The following is a 20005-nucleotide window of genomic DNA, read 5'->3' as shown; positions in this document are numbered from 1 at the left end:
AATAATTTTGTTTCAACTTTATTTTTTAATTTTTTTCAACTTTATTTCAAGATGACAAATATTTTGAGTTTATTTCCTTATTTGTTTAAATAGAAAGCTAAACCACAAACAGGTACAACCAAGACACTATCTCACATTTGCACTCTGGTCGGATCCTCTTCGACTGACCACTCACAGGCTAGCAGGGGCTGGGGGAAGAGACTTTCCTAGGTGGCACTTTTATGTGGCCCGGGGTGGGGGAATCCAAGGCGAGGACAGGCTCTCATACCTGCCTGCATTCACATTTACCAGGGTGGGCAGGAGACACCAGGTCACGACTCCTGAGTCTCACTCAGTAAGAATAAGTCCTGTGTAGGGAGGGACGAGGCAGCCCCCTACCCCTCCAGCCTTGACAGTCCAGGAGAAAACCCTGGCCTCCTCCTGGATTCCCAGGGGTGCTGAGCCCTGCCTGGTCCCCTTTCTCTGAGGCTGACAGCTGTATTTCAGGTTGCAGGAGGTGGGTGTCTGGGCTTGTGGGCTCATCCCCCAGCTCACGGCTGCAACCCGGCAGGAGCCACGGGCATCTGACAAACACAAGGCCTTGACAGCAGCTCTGAACCTTTCAACCCAGCAGGACAAGAGGAAAACTGGAGGGTAGGGGGTGGTTGTTAAGTAAGTAATTTCTGGACCCACTACAAATCTCTAATTTTGATTAGAATAGAGTACCTCTCAATCTCTCAATTTCTTCTACAAAAATGAAAGCAATTCCCCCCCAAAAAAACACAGCCACTTCATTCAAGACATGTACATGTAAGTTGTTTTCTGTGTGTTATTTTTATTATTATTATTTTTTTTTTGAGACTGAGTCTCGCTCTGTCCCCCAGCCTGGAGTCCAGTGGCATGATCTTGGCTCGCTTCAACCTCTGCCTCCTGGGTTGAAGCGATTCTCCTGCTGCAGTCTTCTGAGTTATCTGGAACTACAGGCATGGGCCACATGCCTGGCAAATTTTTGTATTTTTAGTAGAGATGGAGTGTTACATATCGGTCAGTCTGGTCTTGAACTCCTGACTTTGTGATCCACCCGCCTCGGCCTCCCAAAGTGCTGGAATTACAAGCGTGAGCCACTGCGCCCAGCCCATAATTTAAAATTATTTTTTAATAAATTCAGTGTTCACATTTCTACAAAAAATTAGCCCAGTTTCAGGAAACTGCCCAGGAAGGAAGGCAAGCCACGCACTCCCCACCCACGTCTAATTTGACTGCACACCCTGATGCTTCCAGGTGCCCAGAAAAGCAGCAGCGGTGGAAGAGGAAACCTATGACTGCCTGTGCTCAGGGCCACAGGCTCAGTAAGCTTTTGAGAAAGCATGAGGAAGACTACCTTACTGGCAAACCTTTTAAAAATATATTCATACACTTCAAAGAGTGCCTGTCCAGACATTAGGAGAACGAGAGCCTGGAGCATCCCGTCCAGGCCTTTGGGAGACAGTGTCTTCCTTAGACCGCGTCGGGAGTGTGGGGGACACATCCCAGCTCTTCCACTGGAGAGAGGAGACTCGCCCAGCTTCCTAGTTCACTTTTGGCTCTCTCTAATCCTGTGCTGAGGTTTTGTTTTGTTTTTGGTGTTTGATTTTGAGAAACGGTCTCACTCCGTCTTCCAGGCTGGAGTGCAATGGTGTGATTACAGGTGCACCACCACGTCCTTGTAATTTTTGTATTTTTAGTAGAGATAGGGTTTCACCATGTCGGTCAGGGTGGTCTTAAACTCCTGACCTCAAGCAATCCACACTCCTGGGCCTCCCAAAGTGCTGGGATTACAAGCGTGAGCCACTGTGCCTGGCACTACTGACATTTTTGAAGCATTTAGGTCAGTTGTCTTGTAAAATATCACATAATCCTGATTTGTCTCATTTTGTTTTCTCAATATGAAACATTTCTGGCAAGAACACCATCTAGATGATATATTCCATTATGTCATTTGTCTCATTACTGGTCACTTGATAAAGGAGGTGTTTGCTGTTACTATTTTGAGATAGGTCTCACTACATTGCTGAAGCTGAAATGCAGTAGTACAGTCATAGCTCACTGTAACCTGGAGCTCCTGGGCTCAAGTGATCCTCCCACCTCAGCCTCCTGAGGTGTGCACCACCATGCCCAGCTAATTTTTTAAAATTGTTGTTTGTAGAGATGCGGTCTTGCTGTTGTCCAGGCCAGTCTTGAACTCCCGGCCTCAAGCAATTCTCCCTCCTAGGCCTCCCAAAGTGATGGGATTATAGGTGTAAGCCACCTCGCCTCATCCATTTTCCTATTGTAGAGGACCTTTTCCCTTTGCAATTAATACTTTGAAACTGTTAGACTAATCCGTTCCATAACAAAGTTTCACCTGATGGTTTCAGCATCTGTTTCTCATCCTTGACAGAATTAATCACCACACTGGGAGTTGTAAAATAGTAATTTTCTAATTCTATGATACGTTCTGCTTTCATGAGCTAGCAGTTGTTTTCTAGAAATACATTATGGATTGATTGATTTCTATTCAGTGTGTTATAATTCACTGCCATCATTCTTCTTTGGAATGCTTAACATTTTCCAAATTGTCTTGTCAGGGTTCCTTCAGGCTGGCTCCCATTTGCATCTTTGACCATCCCAGTTGCTAAGCATTTGCTTTGCTTTGGTACCTTGTACTTCCGTTGACCTGGGGTCATTTTTTTCAAGGAGCCCTGTTTTTTAAGTAAAATACGGTATTTTGAAACTAGAATCTGGATGGCGCACTGATACCTCCAATGCAAAGCTACCATCACAGCATTCTTCCTCACCTTATTTTAGTATTTGTGAAATAGTGAAATACATATTTGAAAGATCATCTTCCACAGCAAGAATATCTGGTTCCCACATGGACACATGGTAGGGAACAACACACACTGGGGTCTGTCAGAGGGGAGAGTAAGGGAGAGAGGGCATTAGGAAGGGTAGCTAATGGATGCTGGGCTTACCACCTACACAATGGGATGATCCATAGAGAAAACCCCCATGGCGCTAGTTTCCCTGTGTAACAGCCCTGCACATCCTGCACATGTACCCCTGAACTTAAAATAAAAGTTGAAGGAAAAAAAGGGGCAGGAAGCATCACCAATAACAAATTAGAGATTAACTTAAAGGATCAGGAAGGGTCCCAGCAGGAAGCAGGCTCCAGCTCTGTATTCAAATTCACAACAAAAAAGAACCTGGTTCCCAAGGACATTAGTATATTGATTCATTTGTTCAAACTACGTAACATATTAAGTAATTTCAGAGTTACTACGCTGATGGCACTGCCAACAAGGAACCACGAAAATAAAGCCTACATTTCCCATTCCTTCTGTTCCTTGGCTATATTCCACTAAGCTTGTGTGGTCTGAGTACTCTGCTAAAAAGTTATCTGAATTCTTTCCTTTGTATTTATGTAATCAATTTGATATGGTATTTTGATTATTAGTTTCTCTTTGTACATTCAATGACAGGATTTGTTTTGTGTTATTTTTTATTTCATGTTAATTTCATATAATTGAAAAGTAAAATATTCATAGTTCAAAATCAAAACTCTATAAAAACATATGCTCAGAAAAGTCTCATTTCCATACTTATTCCTCCACTAATCTCCACCTCCCTATCATTTATTTCCGGTTTGAGTATATGTGTGGTTATTTCCCTTTCCATCTTACATACAAGGCAGCACATTAGATATATATTTTGGTGACTCTATTGCCCCTTAAAACATCCTAGAAAGCACTTCACAGCTATCTCCCTTTTTTAAAAAAAATTTGTTTGGGGCTGGGCACGGTCGCTCAAGCCTGTAATCCCAGCACTTTGGGAGGCCGAGGCGGGTGGATCACAAGGTCAAGAGATCGAGACCATCCTGGTCAACATGGTGAAACCCCGTCTCTACTAAAAATACAAAAATTAGCTGGGCATGGTGGCGCATGCCTGTAATCCCAGCTACTCAGGAGGCTGAGGCAGGAGAATTGCCTGAACCCAGGAGGCAGAGGTTGCAGTGAGCCAAGATCACACCATTGCACTCCAGCCTGGGTAACAAGAGCAAAACTCCGTCTCAAAAAAAAAAAAAAAAAAAAAAAAAAAAAATTGTTTGAATATCTTTCTTTTTTCAGTATTTTTTTTTTTTTTTTTTTTTTTTTTTTTTTTTTTTAAGATGGGGTTTCACCATCTTGGTCAGGCTGGTCTTAAACTCCCGACCTCGGGTGATCCGCCCGCCTTGGCCTCCAAAGTGCTTGGATTACAGGTGTGAGCCACCACGCCTGGCCTGAGCCACCACGCCCAGCCCAGTAATTGTTTTTATAGCTGCATTACATGGATATACTGTAGTTTATTCAGCCAGAGTTCTGTGAGTGGACATACAGGTTGTTACCAAATTTGTTCTATCTGCAAATAATGGAGCCATGAACAACCTTCTGTACATATTCTTGGTTATTTTGTGGAGGTGCTTCCTCTGGAACAATTACTAGAAGTGAGACCATTAGGTCAAAGGGTGAATGCTTACATAATTGTTGGATACTGCCAATTTTTCCTTCATAGGGACTGATGATCACCATTTTTGAATGATGGTTTAAGGAGTACTGAATTCTAAGTAGAAGATAATACTCTCTTGTGTTGCTGAGAAATCTGCTGCCATTGTAACCACTGTTTCTTAGAGGTACGGTAGAAACTTATTCTCCATTTTACCTTTGCTGCTTTTCCCCAGGCCCGTGGCTGGCCTCTATTTCCCGGGCTCCCCAGCAGTTAGGTATGGCCAGTGGGGCTTGAGCAGACATGAGAGAGACCACTTCTGGCCTAGCTTATTGCCCACTCCTTCCTGTGGGCAAGCAGAGCAATTCTGAAAGCCATGTGGGTGCTGTCTGCTGGGTCCCTAAGGGTGCAGCCACCCAGTGGCCTGAAATACCCACCCAGGCCTGCTACATGAGAGAAGTAAGCTCATACCGGATTTGACCCATTGCATTTTTGGTCTTTTTGAAGTATTTTAGCCCATTTTACTTAATGCAACACAGTTCTGACTGGTTCTGTTTCTTCCCTCCGCCTTGCTTCAACTCATCATTTTTATCTACTGTAAGCCTTCATTCATCTTAAGAATTGTAAACATATTTATTTTATTGTCATTTCCAGAAATTCCAACTGCTAATTTCACTTTTAGTAAGTTCATGTCTTGCTTGAACTTGCGTTCACATTTTGAACTCTCCGTTTATGTCTTCATGTATTCTAAAGTTTTGCTTTGCAAGCTTATTTTGAGTAGGAGTTTTCAACTGCTTTATGTTTTCACCTCTCCCTCCCTTCCCAGGCAGCTTTCAGTCCCTCCATCTGGTCTCTCAAAACTTCTTCCAAACCACGTCTCAAAATGGCACTGTGTGTTCCTGCTCAGCAGTGCTATTGCGGATCCCGCGGATCCAGGTCCTGGCCGAGAAAGCAGCTTGGCTCAGCTTCCAGTTCTGAAGCTATGTCTTTGTCTCTCGAACTCCCAGAAGCCCATTCCTTCCAGGTAAGCCGTCTTTTCCAGCCCTCTTTCTTAGGCTGGGGAGGGAGGGCACTGTGGTCCCTGATTTCAGTGTAGCCAGTGTTTCTTAGAGGTATGGAAGAGACTTATTTTCCCAATTTACATTCCCTGGAGCCTGGCTCCAACTCCTTGATATCAGCTCATGTGGATACTTTTACATTCCCATCTTTTTAAATTTGTTTTTTAGTTTTAAGTTCAGTCTCCATAGAGCAGGCATCCCCAAACTTTTTACACAGGGGACCAGTTCACTGTCCCTCAGACCGTTAGAGGGCTGCCACATACTGAGTTCCTCTCACTGACCACCAATGAAAGAGGTGCCCCTTCCTGAAGTGTGGCGGGGGCCGCATGCAAGCCGCGGGCCGTGGTTTGGGGACGCCTGCCATCGAGTCTCAAAAGTTGCCAATGACAGCCATATTTCAAGTCATCATGAGTATTAAGAAAAGTTTTCAATTAGCAAGTGACTCAGATAAACCTCACCGGCTATGAAATGGCCACTGCACAAAGCTCTATCCCTTTATTCTAAGGAACCTGAGTTCTGATTGCCCCTGCTGGAGAGGCCTGCAGCTTGAGCCTGCTTATCCCTTTGTATTTCAGCTTACTTTCTAGGTGACTAGAATGACTACAGCCCGACTATACTTATTTGGTCACCCTTTTTATATTATAACTACCTTTGCTAGGTGTTTGGAGCCTGAACTCCTGTGCCATCTTCACCAGATGTCTCAACTTAAATCATTGTCTTGCTCTCTTGTGGCTCCTATATACATTTTGTAAGACCCTCTTTGCCTCATATGTACTCAAGCTAAACACAGTTCTCAGAAGTCTTGGTATTGTCAGTTGTGAAATGACTTCACCATATCATTTGTATGCTGTTAGTCTCAAACAGGTATTGACCAGAGCACTGATGCATGAAATGTGATATTCTGCATACACCTACATTATAGATATTATAATGATTCAACTACCTTGTGATTCACCATGGCCCGTGGGCTTTTTCTGCCAAAAAAGGCACGAAGCCAATCATTCTATTTGAACCTCTTACTTACAAACTTAATTAGCCTTCATTTGATTTTGTCCACTTCATAAATACTGTACCCCATTAATACAGGTTATTTTGACTTCTGTTTCTAGTTTTCTTGAACACAAATGTATACCCTAATATTGCCACCAGTTATGGATTGAAACTGATTAAACAGAACGGGTCCCTGACTGACCTCTAAAAGGTTAAATGATGACTTATCCCACACTGGAACCATATCCTTGATAATGTCTCTGTGTGACCTTCCCACCATCTAACTGTGGTATCATGTGAGCTAACCTCTGTTTTGCTGGGTTGCTGTTGATTATGTCATTCATAATGAAATCAGCTGCATGAGAAAGTTAAGATTATGTCCTCTGCTTCCCCCAGATCCTTAAAATCTTCTTGAAAACAAATTAGGTTACACTGACATGATTCATTTTTCTATAAGGCTACCATTAAATTTTACTCAATGCCTTATGTTTCCTTGTGAATTAGTATTCTGGTGATATATATTTTCTTCTCTTTTTTTGAGACGGAGTCTCGCTCTGTCGCCAGGCTCGAGTGCAGTGGTGCAATCTCAGCTCACTGCAACTTCCACCTCCTGGGTTTGAGCGACTCTCCTGCCTTAGCCTTCCGAGTAGCTGGGACTATAGGTGCATGCCACCACACCTGGCTAATTTTTGTATTTGCAGTAGAGACAGGGTTTCATCATGTCAGCCAGGATGGTCTGGAACTCCTGACCTTTGGTGATCCGCTGCCTTGGCCTCCCAAAGTGTTGGGATTACAGACTTTAGCCACTGCGCCCAGCCCTGGTGATGTATATTTCACATAACTCTCCTTTAAAATGTGATTGTATTTTACTTACTGCAAATTCTTTACATATATTCACCTCGTCATCATTTTGGCGGGTACAGATAATAAAGTATAAAGTTCAGAATTAAGGAGAAAGGAGTTGCATACCTTATACTAGTCATCCAGGTACTGAGTTTTAAGAACAATATCAATAAATAGAAATATATGTTTAAAAAACCAATAAATAAGGGAATGGGATTAATAAGAGCAATAAAGGATTACAAGAACAGAAGTTGTTCAGATACTTATGGGCTGACTGCTTGGCAAACATGTTTACAGAAGAGGTTCAAAAATAGTGGGGTTTTTTTGTTTGTTTTTGAGATGGAGTTTCACTCTTGTTGCCCAAGCTGGAGTACAATGGTGCGATCTCAGCTCACTAAAACCTCTGCTTCCCAGGTTCAAGTGATTCTCCTGCCTCAGCCTCCCACCTCAGCCTCCCGAGTATCTGGGATTACAGGCATGGGGCCACCACGCCTGGCTGGTCTCCAACTCCTGACCTCAGGTGATCTGCCCAACTTGGCCTCTGAGAGTGCTGGGATTGCAGGTGTGAGCCACCGCGCCCAGCCTAAAAACAGTTTTCAAAAGAACATCTGAACTAGAGATTGCTTCCTGGTTCTCCTGGTTCTCAGTGATTATCATGTCTTAAGGAAAATAAAGGGCTTAAGCATGCAACGATCTGGAAAGCAGCAATCAGAAATCAGTGCTCACTAGTCCCTGAGACCCTGCTTTCCATCCCTGGCTTCTGAAGGTGGCTCCTTGTATGACTCAACCATCAGAGAGGTTATGATATGCTTCATGCTTAGCTGTTCATGCTTTCTGAAACCAGGGTTATTCATCATTGCTGAGAAAGTGAACCAGACCAACCACCTAAGGGAGATCCCTTTTCTCACCATCACACAGTCAGGGGTAACCTGCCCAATCAGCCAGGGTCCCGTTCTCCCATAAGTCTTTCATGACAGTATCCCAGAACTATGCCAGCTCGCTCTACTACCATTCTACCTGTTTTGTTTCCATTCTCTCGGGATTCAGAAATGTAACATACACATTTCCTAAGACTGACTTTATTTATACCCATACAGTAGAATATTATTCAGCCTTAAAAAGGTAAAATTCTGGCCAGACGCAATGGCTCACATCTGTAATCCCAACACTTTTGGAGGCCAAGGTGGGCGGATCGCCAGAGGTCAGGAGTTCGAGGCCAGCCTGGCCAACATGGCGAAACCTTGTCTCTACTAAAGATACAAAAAGTAGCCAGGTATGGTGTCAGATGCTAGTAATCCCAGCTACTAGGGATGCTGAGGCAGGAGAATCACTTGAATTTGGGAGGCAGAGGTTGCAGTGAGCCAAGATCGGGCCACTGCACTCCAGCCCAGGTGACAGAGCAAGACACTGTCTCAAAAAAAAAAAAAAAAAAAAAAAAAAAAAAAGGAAATTCTGATACATGCTAAAGGTGGATAAACCCATAAGACATTATACTAAGTGAACAAGCAGACAGAAAATAACAAATATCGTATGATTCCACATATATAAGGTACCTGGAGTAGTCAAATTCATAGACAAAAAGTAAACAGTGGCCAGGGGCTGGAGAAGGGGAGAATGAGAAGTTATTGTTTAATGGGTACAGGTTTTCAGCACAGGATGAAAAGTTCTGAAGATGAATATAGTATCAGTCGCACAACAATGTGAATGTACTTAATGCCATGATCTGTACACTTAAAAATGGTTAAGATGATAGATTTTCGGTAAATTTTACCACAGTGATTTGACCTGAGCAGTTCAGTCCTTCTGTTCTGCCAGAAAGTGATGATGTTCTCTTAGGCCCTGCAATCTGCTTCAATGTCTGGCAAAAGCAACTTTGAAGACACCATTTTCTGGATAACTCTGGGACCTCAGGGCCTTTGTACCTGTGGTTCAGAGGACCATTCTGCATGGGATGGGCTTCTTTCTTATGCTCATGTACCTTGCCCCCTCAACAGCCTCCACTTAAACAAGACTAATTTTTTTTTTTTTTTTTTTTTTTTTTTGAGACGGAGTTTCGCTCTTGTTACCCAGGCTGGAGTGCAATGGCGCGATCTCGGCTCACCGCAACCTCTGCCTCCTGGGCTCAGGCAATTCTCCTGCCTCAGCCTCCTGAGTAGCTCGGATTACAGGCATGTGCCGCCATGCCCAGCTAATTTTTTTTTGTGTTTTTAGTAGAGACGGGGTTTCACCATATTGACCAGGATGGTCTCGATCTCTTGACCTCGTGATCCACCCACCTCGGCCTCCCAAAGTGCTGGGATTACAGGCTTGAGCCACCATGCCCGGCCAATTTTTTAATTTTTTTTTTTTTTTTAAGACAGATTTTTTTTTTTTAAGCATGAGACTAATGAGAGCTTAAGAGAAGTTTTTTGGGCAGGCAGGGCTCTCAAGCCAAATAACCTACACACACACACACACAGAGCATTTTTAGCTTATAAAATATTTTATGGAAATTGTCTTATTCAAATTGTCTAAAGCGTGTTCCTGAACGTATATTCCATGAACAATGCCAAGATGTTCAAGTGTTAAAGCTGAGTAATTAAAAAATATATAAAAACTGAAATGGGCTATTGTTGTCTTTTCCCTGATTTGAAGTGAGGAGAAATTGCCAACAGGTGAAACAGAAATCCATTTACATTACCAATACAGAAAACAAGCATATGTCCATCTTGAGAGATGCAGAAAAATCTTTGGACAAAATTCAATAACGATTCATGATAAAAATCTCTCAGCAAAGTAGGAAATTGAAGGTTTCCTCAACCTGCTAAGAAACATCTATAAAAAAATCTATAGCTATCATTATACTTACATGTGAAAGACTGACCGCTTTACCCCTAAAATTGGAAACAAGATAAGGGTATCTGCCCTTACCAATTCTACTCAACATTTTAGGATATCCTAGCCCATTCAGCAAGGCAAGAAAATAAAAGAAAGGCATACAGATTAGAAATAACAAGATAAAACTACTTGTAGATGATATTTATGTATATTGATAATCCTAAGGTACTTACCAAAAATCTACTGTAATAAATGAATTTAGTAAGATCACAGCTCAATGTTTAAAACCACATTGCTATATATAGCAACAAAAATCAAAAAGTAAAATATATCATTTACAATAGACCCCAAAACACAAAATAGGAATACATTTTTATAAATATTTACAAAATGTTAATGCTAAAAGCTACAAAACACCGCCAAAAAAAAAAACACTAGACAGCTACTCAGGAGGCTGAGGCAGGAGAATTGCCTGAGCCCAGGAGGTGGAGGTTGCAGTGAGCCGAGATCGCGCCATTGCACTCCAGCCTGGGTAACAAGGGCGAAACTCAGTCTCAAAAAAAAAAAAAAAAAAAAACACTAGAGACCTTAATAAAGATATGCCATGTTCATGGATATGAAGATTAATATTATTAACATGGCAATTCTCCTCAGACTAGCTGATTCAATATAGCTCTGATCAAAATCCAACTGGGCCTTTTTCTTTGAGATATATATATATAATATATTTTCTTCTTTCTTCTAGAAATCTTATGGCACTTTTTTAAAGATATTGACAAGCTGATGCTAAAATGTATATGAAAATACAAAGGTCAGAATAGCCAAAAACAAAAAACAAAGTTGGAGGACTTACACTACCTGATTTCAAGACTTATAAATTACAGAACTCAAGACAATCAGCTTAAGAACAAACAGGTTGACAGAAGAGAGTTCAAACCAGTCCACTTGATTTATAAGAAAGTACCAATGCAATTCAACAGAGGAAAGGAAAGTCTTTTCAACACATTGTGCTGGACTAAGTGGGTAACTGTATGAAAGAAAAAAAGGACTTTAACCCCACCCACACCATTAACACAAATTAACTCAGGAGAGATCACAGGCCTAACTATAAAAGGTAAGACTCTACAAGGAAAGCAAAGGAGATGTTTGTGATCCTGGAGTAAAGACTTCTCAAGCAAAACACAAAAAGTGCCGAATACAAAAGAAAAAAATTGATAAAGTGAACTCATTAAAATTATTCTGTTCATCATAAGAAAAAGGTAGTAACTGGGAGAAATGCTTATAACACATATATCTAACAAAAGACTTGTGTACCGGACCACATGTATAAAGGCTGCCTACAAATGAATAGCAAAAAGACAAGACTACTCAAACAAAAATGGGCAAAATACTGAAAAGACACTTCAAAAAGAATATGTACAAATAGTCAATAGCACACAAAAAGGTACTCAGTATAATTAGTTATCAGGATAAAGCTAATTAATATGACAATGACGTATAATTTCACATCCATCAGAATGACTAAAATCAGAAAGACCAACATTACCAAATATTGAAAGATGTACAGCAACTAGAACTCTCATATACTGCATTTGAGGTATAAAATCATCTATCCCCTTGGAAAATAGTGTGGCATTTCCACATACATTTATCCTATGATCCAGTACTTCTACTACTAAATATTTACCTAGGAGAAATTAAAACATGTCGGCCAGGCTTAGTGGCTCACTCCTGTAATCCTAGCACTTTGGGAGGCCAAGGCAGGCAGATCACTTGAGATCAGGAATTCGAGATCAGCCTGGTCGACATGATGAAACCACATCTCTACTAAAAATACAAAAATTATCCAGGCATGGTGGCACGTACCTGTAATCCCAACTACCTGGGGGGCTGAGGCAGGGGGATCACTGGAACCTGGGAGGTGGAGGTTGCAGTGAGCTGAGAATGCACCAGTGCACTCCAGCCTGGGTGACAGAGACTCTATTTCAAAAGTGACAACAACAACAACAATAACAAAAACATGTCCACAAGAAGTCTTGTATAAGGTTAGGCAAGTATTTATTAGACATGAGATTAAAAACACAAACCATAAAACAACAACTTAGGCTTCACCAAAATGTAAAACTTCCTTTTTTCTTTAAAAGGCACCATTAGGGAAAAAGTCATGGGTTTGGGGAAAATATTTTCAAACTATATATTTGTTTTTTATTTTTTGAGATAGAGTTTCACTCTGTAGCCCAAGCTGGAGTACAGTGGTATAATCCTGGCTAACTGCAACCTCCACCTCCCGTGTTCAAGCAATTCTCCTGCCTCAGCCTCCCAAGTAGCTGGGATTACAGGCACGCACCACCATGCCCAGCTAATTTTTGTATTTTTAGTAGAGACGGGGTTTCACCATGTTAGGCAGGCTGATCTTGAACTCTGATCTCAGGTGATCCACCCGCCTCAGCCTCCAAAGTGCTGGGATTACAGGCATGAGCCACTGCACCCGGCCCCAAACCATATATTTGATAAAGAATTTGCATCCAGAAATATATCTTAAAATTCTTAAACCTCAATAAGAGGATGCTGAGAAATAACTCTATTTACAAATGGGGCAAAAAATGTAATTAGACATTTCATCGAAGATGATATATATCTATATCTATATGGATATAGATCAAATATCCAATACAAAAGAAGATATATAAGTAACTAATAATCACATGAAAAGGAATTCAACATCATTAGTCATTAGAGAAATGCAAATTAAAACTGCAGTGAGACACCATTACATATCCTTTGGAATATCTTGAGTAAGAACGACTAACAATTTCAAATGTTGACAAGAATGTAGAGAACCCTCATACACTGTTAGTGGGACTCTACCATTGTACAGCCGCTTTTGGAAAATGGTTTGGCAGTTTCTTAAAAAGTTAAACATAGGCCAGGTGCGGTGGCTCAAGCCTGTAATCCCAGCACTTTGGGAGGCTGAGGGGGCTGGATCACGAGGTCAAGAGATCGAGACCATCCTGGACAACATGGTGAAACCCCGTCTCTACTAAAAATACAAAAAATTAGCTGGGCATGGTGGCGCGTGCCTGTAATCCCAGCTACTCAGGAGGCTGAGGCAGGAGAATTGCCTGAACCCAGGAGGTGGAGGTTGCGGTGAGCTGAGATCGCGCCATTGCACTCCAGCCTGGGTAACAAGAGCAAAACTCCGTCTCAAAAAAAAAAAAAAGTTAAACATAAACTTACCATATGACTCTGCAATTATACCACAAATCTACTCAAGTGAAATAAAAATAAGGTCCATATTAACACTTGCAGATAGCAAAATTACCTTGTTCATAGCAACATTATTCATTAACAGCCAAGACCTGGGAATGATTCAAATGTTCAAGTGGCAAATGGAGAAATAATATGTAGTACGTTTATAAAACTGTATGCTATTCAGCAACACAAATGAACAAGCCACTGACACATGCTGCAACATGGATGAACCTCAAAAATGCTGTGCTAAGTAAGAGATGCCTGACACAAAAAACTACATATCCCAACATTCTTCTTTGAAATTTCCCAGACAAGGCAAGAGACAGAAGTTCAATCTAGGGCTAGTGGTGGGAACTGATCATATACTGGCAGAGAGAAATTTAGGGGTGACAGAAAGTCTAAAACTGGATTGTGGTGATGGCTCTACAAATCTATAAATTACTAAAAATCATAGAATTGTACACAATGAGTAGGTTTTATGGCATATAAATTATACCTCAATAAAACTTTTTTTAAAAAGACTTGTACAAGAATGTTCATAGCAGTTTTTTTTTTTTTTTTTTTTTTTTGAGACAGGGTCTCACTCTGTCACCCAGGCTAAAGTGCAATGGCGGCATCTTGGCTTCCTGCAACCTCTGCCTCCCTGGTTCATGTGATTCTCATGCCTCAGCCTCCCAGGCAGCTGGAATTACAGGTGCTTGCCACAATACCTGGCTAATAACAATTTTTTTAAGAGATAGAGTCGTGCTGTGTTGCCCAGGCTTGTCTCGAAATCCAGGGCTCAAGCGATCCTCCCACCTTGATTTCCCAAAGTCCTGCTATTACAAGCGTGAGCTGCCATGCCCAGCTATGGCAGCTTTATTCGCAATAGCACAAAACTGGAAATAACACAAATGATCCCAAATGATCATCAAAGGAGAATGGCTAAACTATAGCATATTCAAGGATGTAATATTATTTACCAATAAACAACTATGGAATCACACCGTATAAATCTCATTATATTGAACAAAGCAGCCACTTTTCTTCTGCTGTATACCATATTACATTTATATGAAGTTGAAGACAGACAAAGCTCACTGATGGTGCTGGAAATCAACAGTGAGTGCCTCTGGACTGATTGCAAAGGGCCGTGAGAGAACTGCCTGAAGCATGAAAATGCTGCGTCTTGACAGGAATGGTTGTTTAAAACATAGGTGCATACATTTATCAAAACTAAACACTTAAGATCTGTGCATTTTACTGTACCTCAACAAATGTTTAAATATTTTAAAATGCCCCCCAAAAGATATACTACTAGACAAATCAGCGTCAATAAATCACACGAATTTTCAGGAGGTACAGGTGTGTGTTTCTGTTGTCCACGTCAAAGAGTTAATATAAATGGGTGACGAATGATTTGATACTCATTTTTTTTTCTTTTTTTTGAGACGGAGTTTCGCTCTTGTTACCCAGGCTGGAGTACAATGGCGCGATCTCGGCTCACCGCAACCTCCGCCTCCTGAGCTCAGGCAATTCTCCTGCCTCAGCCTCCTGAGTAGCTGGGATTATAGGCACGTGCCACCATGCCCAGCTAATTTTTTGTATCTTTAGTAGAGACGGGGTTTCACCATGTTGACCAGGATGGTCTCGATCTCTCGACCTTGTGATCCACCCGCCTCAGCCTCCCAAAGTGCTGGGATTACAGGCTTGAGCCACCGCGCCCGGCTTGATACTCATTTTTAAGTGTTTTAATTATGTCATGATACAGACAAAAATACATTTAATATATGTAAATAATGAAACAGAATCAAACTCATTGTATATTAATTCACTTATTTACTCCAAAAATTGTTATGGAGGGTGAAAAACTTATTCCAGGTATCAAAGTTCCAATTGTGACTCAATCACATATACAACACTGCTGTTTCAATTTTTAAAAATGTTATCGTCAACTGGGTGTGGTAGCTCACGCCTGTAATCCCAGCACTTTAAGAGGCTGAGGGAGGTGGATCGCCTGAGGTCAGGAGTTCAAGACCAGCCTGGCCAACATGGTGAAACCACGTCTCTACTAAAAATATAAAAAAAATTAGCCAGGTGTGATGCTCATTTTTTGTATTTTTAGTCGAGATGGGGTTAGCAGGATAATTCTTCTCCAGCCTCAGCCTCCTGAGTAGCTGGGATTATAGGCGCCCACCACCACACCTGGCTTTTTTTTTTTTTTTTTTTTTGTATTTTTATAAAAATTTGGAGTTGGAGGTTGCAGTGAGCCAAGAATCCACCATTGCACTCCAGCCTGGTCAAGAAGAGTGAAATTCTGTCTCAAAAAAAAAAAGAAAAGAAAAGAAAAGAAAAGTGATATTCTGAGTGTACCTTTCAGAATAAAGTTTATTTAATATCAGGTTCCTGGGCTGCTGGCGAGTAGAAGTAAGTCTTAAAGAACCTAACAGTCTCAGACTTGTGAAGCGAAAACAAGTTTGGTAGCAATCAGGTCCGGCTGGTTCCAGACTCACCAAGTGGTCGTTTCAGGCCTCCACAACCCGCTCTGGCTCCTGAGCCACAGGAAGATTGGTGCCGGGAGGAGAGGCTCAACTATGTGGGCACACCCTGAGGAAAGCTGCTGCTTGGTCAGTGACATCTCCTGTGGCTCAGGACTCGGGCCAGGAGGAAAGGAGCGCCGCCACCACAGGCAGCTTGCCCATCCTTCCATCACTTCCCTTCCATTGCCCCAGGTCCCCACAGAGTGCCCCTCACCAGGCCTGGAGGTGTGACGTGAATGAGGCATGATCCTGCTCCTTGGAGTTTGTCTACAGCCCACACTACCCAGTGTCTGGGAGGGTACAACGTCAAGGCACTTCCTATACTCCTAGGGCATGTGAAGGAGAGTTTAAAATGTTCCTGTTGGCCGGGCGCGGTGGCTCAAGCCTGTAATCCCAGCACTTTGGGAGGCCGAGGCCGGTGGATCACGAGGTCGAGAGATCGAGACCATCCTCGTCAATCAACATGGTGAAACCCCGTCTCTACTAAAAATACAAAAAATTAGCTGGGCATGGTGGCACGTGCCTGTAATCCCAGCTACTCAGGAGGCTGAGGCAGGAGAATTGCCTGAACCCAGGAGGCAGAGGTTGCGGTGAGCCGAGATCGCGCCATTGCACTCCAGCCTGGGTAACGAGAGCGAAACTCCGTCTCAAAAAAACAACAACAACAAAAAAAAAACGTTCCTGCGTTTTGGCCCAGTGTCTGCACTCTGGTTATCATAAGGAAATAACCTGGGTTGAAGGAAATACTTACTGCGTAAGCAGCTTGCTTCAGCATACTTAAAATAGTGCATAGAACTCCCGTCCCCAGAAGAATCAAAACAATTTAAGGTCTAACAATAGGGAATGAGTTGAATGAATTATGATACAGTCATAAGATGGACTACCACCTGCAGCCATGAAAGATCAGCTTGAGAGAAAAACTAAGTAACAAAAAAATGCTGACGATATTCTGTTAAAGGACAGGAGCAAGATAAAGCTGTGTGGAGCAGGCTTTCTCACAGGAGGGTGAGATGGCATCCTGCCGACCCCTGAATCGGTGTTCCTGCGGGGAGCCTGCTCTTGTCATCAGTCTTACATCAAGGGAGATAGGGGGTGCAAACCAGCGGTAGACACAGTGGTACATCCCAGTATCGGGGAAATAGGAAAAATGTATGTATAGTCACAGATCAGAGGTGAGCAATGCCAGCCTACTGTGACGGGTAAGGTGGTGGCCTTCAGGACGAATACTTCTGACACTTGAATATGGTTACATGGGTGAATGGTATAGTGGTAAAGTTTAGGATTTTAGAGTACTCATCACCCAGGTAGTGTACATTGTACCTGACGGGTCATTTTTCACCCCTCATCCTGCTCCCGTCCCCGCCTTGAGTCTCCAGTCCATTATATCACTCTGTATGCCTTTGTGTACCCCTAGCTTAGCTTCCACTTACTTACAAGTGAGAACATATGGCATTTGGTTTTCAATTCCTGAGTTACTTCACTTAGAATAATAGCCTTCACGGGCGTGGTGACTCAAACCTGTAATCCCAGCACTTTGGGAGGCCGAGGCGGGTGGATCACCTGAGGTCAGGAGTTTGAGATCAGCCTGGCCAACATGGTGAAACCCTGTCTCTAAAAAAATTTTTAAAAATTACCCAGGCATGATGGTGGGTGCCTGTAATCCCAGCTACTCAGGAGGCTGAGGCAGGAGAATCACTTGAACCCAGGAGGCGGAGGCTACAGTGAGCCAAGATTGTGCCACTGCACTCCAGCCTAGGTGACTGAGCAAGACCCTGTCCCAGAAAAAAATAATAGCCTTCAGTTTCATCCAGTTTGCTGCAAAAGATACTATTTTGTTCTTTTTACAAAAGAAAAGTATTCTACAGCGTGTGTATATACATCTCATTGTCTTTATCCACTCTGGTTGATGGCACTCAGGTTGATTCCATATCTTTGCAATTGTGAATTGTGCTATGATAAACATATGCATGCGGTATCTTTTTGATATGGTCGCAATGATAAATTTTAATCAAAGTATAGCAACTATGTTAAAATTCTAACATAGAATGAATTGTTTATAAAATGTTAAAATTTTTTAAATTGATAAAAAAACAAAACAAAAAGGAAATATACCAAATCCTAAGTCATGCCTTCAGATCCTTGGATGGTGGGTCATGAAAGACTCTTCCGTTTAAACCTTCCAGAATACAGTAAAGTTGAAGGCAGGCAGGATCCGGAGGCAAGGGCAGCAGCGGAAAGTGGCAGGGGCCATGGAAAGAGGAGAAAACCTTGCGGGGCTTGCGCAGGAGAGAGAAGGTTTGGGCCCAGCTGGGGAGGCGGCGAGGGTGTGGCGGGTATAGACTTCTCACTGCAACGCCTGGCTGAAGGTGCAGGGGAAGGGCGAAGGGTCAGGTGAAGCTAGGCTGGACTCTGAGGCTTTGGGTCTGCACCTGGGGCTGGAGGGAGACTCCAAAGCATACTGCCTCTTTTCCTCCCGCTCCCCTCGTTGAAGGGGACTGGGCAGGAGCTGTCAGCAGGGGAGACCTCTGCCCTGCTGCTTGGAGCAGATCACTGGCTCTCCGTTCAGCATCTCTGGACACCATGGATGCTTTCCGTTTCCCAGGAACACCTTAGCCATCAATCTCCCTTTTTACTCCCTCCTCAGAATTACTTAAGGGGTTAAAGAATAAGAACTCATGTTACCTCTCTGAGGAAGTAAAATGAAGGCCATTCCGAGGTCTCATTTCTGGCCCGAACTGGGTTCACTTCCGTACCTCTCCTGACAGTCAGCCAAGTGGGAATCGAAGCAAGTATAAACACACAGAAACCTGCATTGCTAGTTTAAAGATCAAACCACAGACAGCCCCTTTAAGAGCTATAAAATATTAAATAAGCTGAGTTAACAGCATGTATCTTACTTTTCCAAGTTAAAAAGCCTCTCAATGTATCTGTTCTGTGATTTTACTAAGGGGAAAGTCAGACATTGTACTTCACTGTATCTGTGTCAGGATTTCATAAAAGGTTGTTAGCCCCTCACAACGTTCCTATTAGATATGCTTATCTCCAGGTGACGGAGGAGGAACTGGCTGCCCAGAAGACCTAGCCTTAAACCCCTGCCAGGCGGTGGCGTAGCTGAGGCTGGGACTCCTGTGTCCCAGCTAACACCAGTCTGCTCTCTCATAAAGGGGTGGAGTGTGTGTCCACACGAATGCTAGGGGATTCCAACTCCTTTCCACAGTCAGCGGAGATTTTAATCCCCAAACAACAAAGCCAAAGCCCTGGCTCAACGGCACAAGCTGTGGCCCAGGTCTCATCAGTTCCAAAGCTGCTGCTGCATCAAACACCCTGTTAGCATCTGTCATGGAGAATATTTCCCTGAGGCCACGTGGCAACCCCGATGGGCAGACCACGGCTCACTCCAACAATCGAGGTCAGAGCTGGGACGCATTTCTTCCCTGTGGTATTTCTTCTGACATCATGTGGGGGAAATTCCCCCAGGAAAGTGAAAGTAAAGGAAGCAAGGCTCTAACAACAGCAACAACAATAGCGAACTCACAATACATCCCACTCCACGCCAGGCACCGTTACAAGCACCTGACGTGCCATCGAATTGTCACAGCCTTGTGATGTATGTATTATTATTACTTCTATCTTGCGCAGCGGAAACTGAGGTACAAAGAGGTTTTAAAAATGAGTCAAGGCCAGGCATAGTGGTTCACGCCTGTAATCCCAGCACTTTGGGAGGCTGAGGTGGGTGGATCACGAGGTCAGGAGTTTTAAGACCAGCCTGGCCAACATGGTGAAACCCCATCTCTACTAAAAATACAAACGTTAGTTGGGCACGGTGGGGCACGCCTGTAGTCCCAGCTACGTGGGAGGCTGAGGCAGGAGAATCACTTGAACCAGGGAGGCGGAGGTTGCAGTGAGCCGAGATTGTGCCACTGCACTCCAGCCTGGGCAACACAGCAAGACTCCGTCTCAAAAAAAAAAAAAAAAAAAAAAAAAAGAGAATCAAGGTCCTACAGATGGTGGAATAACCAGAAATGAAACGCCGTGATCCAGCTGAGT

At 42.9% G+C, this 20005-nt stretch overlaps 1 protein-coding gene and 1 pseudogene across 10 annotated transcripts in view; both read right to left on the bottom strand.

The window, feature by feature from the left end:
- GPR160 (G protein-coupled receptor 160) overlaps nucleotides 1-20005 on the bottom strand; it is a 59165-nt gene that overhangs the window by 23616 nt on the left and 15544 nt on the right. The gene's annotated exons all lie outside the window — the stretch shown is intronic.
- On the bottom strand, nucleotides 5894-6024 carry LOC120368400 (U4 spliceosomal RNA; annotated as a pseudogene).

The sequence above is a fragment of the Saimiri boliviensis genome, chromosome 9, assembly GCF_048565385.1.
Source record: "Saimiri boliviensis isolate mSaiBol1 chromosome 9, mSaiBol1.pri, whole genome shotgun sequence".
NCBI lineage: Eukaryota > Metazoa > Chordata > Mammalia > Primates > Cebidae > Saimiri > Saimiri boliviensis.
This window is presented reverse-complemented; position numbering and strand designations above follow the sequence as displayed.